At 46.0% G+C, this 1,399-nt stretch overlaps 1 protein-coding gene across 1 annotated transcript in view; it reads left to right on the top strand.

The window, feature by feature from the left end:
• ITGA9 (integrin subunit alpha 9) overlaps positions 1-1,399 on the top strand; it is a 313,829-nt gene that overhangs the window by 141,152 nt on the left and 171,278 nt on the right. The window lies entirely within an intron of this gene.

Here is a 1,399-nt window from a genome sequence, read left to right as displayed (position 1 = left end):
TTTGTCTTCAGTGGTTATGTCGGGAAGGTGAGCGCCATGGAATGTCAATTTAATAGAACAAAGTGTTCTTGCATTGAGGGAGAACTTGAGTGGAGGCCCAATGTCCATCTGCTACCTTAATTATAAACCTATAAATATATGCACATAGATCTATTTCCCCATTGTCTTTCAACTTTAACATAAATGAGGATGAGTGCTGGTGTTCGCTCCAACCCACTGTAGTTGTCTCTCAACTAACAGGCAGGTGCAGACTGCCTTTTAGTACAAGGGCTACAACCAGAGAAGTATCGTAGCTGCAAACTCCCCACCCCTGGATCACTGCTAGTCTGGACAAAGAGAACAGGAACTGTCTTGTCTCTTAATTCTGCAAAGCATATGATCAGCAACGGGATGCTTTAGGACAGCAGAAATTTGTTTCCTCCCAGCGATAGAGCCCAGAGTCTGAAATCAAAGCACTGGGGGGGGCGAGGCTCCCTTTGAAAGCTCTAGGAAGGAATCCTGCCAGGCTTCTTTCAGCTTCTGGTCCTCCTTGGGGTTCCTTGGTTGGTAGCTGCGTCACTCCAAGCTCTGCCTCTGCCTGCATGGGACCACCTTAAAATGTGACCACCCCTGTGTCTTCATGGGGTCTTCTGATTGGCCCACCTCCTCCAGTAGGACCTCACCTGAATTTATCGAATTGCATTTGCAAAGACCCTACTTCCAAATAAGGTCACATTTTGAGATTCTAGGTGGATGTGGATTTGGAGGTGAGGGATGCAATAGTGGGGGGCAGGGGGCGGGCGAAGAGGCATTATTCAACGCCCCAGTACAGTCATGGTAATTTTCACTCATCTTACAAATGAGGAAACTGAGTCTTGGAGAGAAGGAAAGTCCATGTTCTGAATAGAACCCTATTAAACTAGGGCTGGGTTTTCTAGTTCCTCCTTTCTAAGCTTGGTTGCTCTGTGTTCTCCCTGTAGTTTGTGCTAATTGGAGTTGATCCAGAGTAAGCTCCCTTGGAAGACTCTGGAGAAGAATCTTCCCTCGCTCCTCCCACCTTCTTCCAGCAGTTGTGTCTGTGGGTGTTCACATATATCTATACGAGTATGTATGTAGATACACATAGACATATGCATGTATATCCATATTTGAAAGCTTACTATTGGATGGATTCTGACTTAAAGTGACCCGAGAGGTCAGAGAAGAACAGCCCCACAGGGTTTCCAAGGCAATACATCTTTACAGACGCGGACTGCCACATTTTTCTCCTGCAGAAAGATCGATGGGCTTGAACCACCAACCTTGGGATCTTTGGACTAGCAATAGATTGTATTAACCACTGCACCACCTCCAGTCCCCCTTGAGTATCCAAATCCAATTACAGAAATACCAGATTCAGTACTCACATTTCTTGGATAGA

The sequence above is a fragment of the Echinops telfairi genome, unplaced genomic scaffold, assembly GCF_000313985.2.
Source record: "Echinops telfairi isolate 266 unplaced genomic scaffold, ASM31398v2 ScPeMD7_7420;HRSCAF=8458, whole genome shotgun sequence".
NCBI classification, from domain to species: domain Eukaryota; kingdom Metazoa; phylum Chordata; class Mammalia; order Afrosoricida; family Tenrecidae; genus Echinops; species Echinops telfairi.
This window is presented reverse-complemented; position numbering and strand designations above follow the sequence as displayed.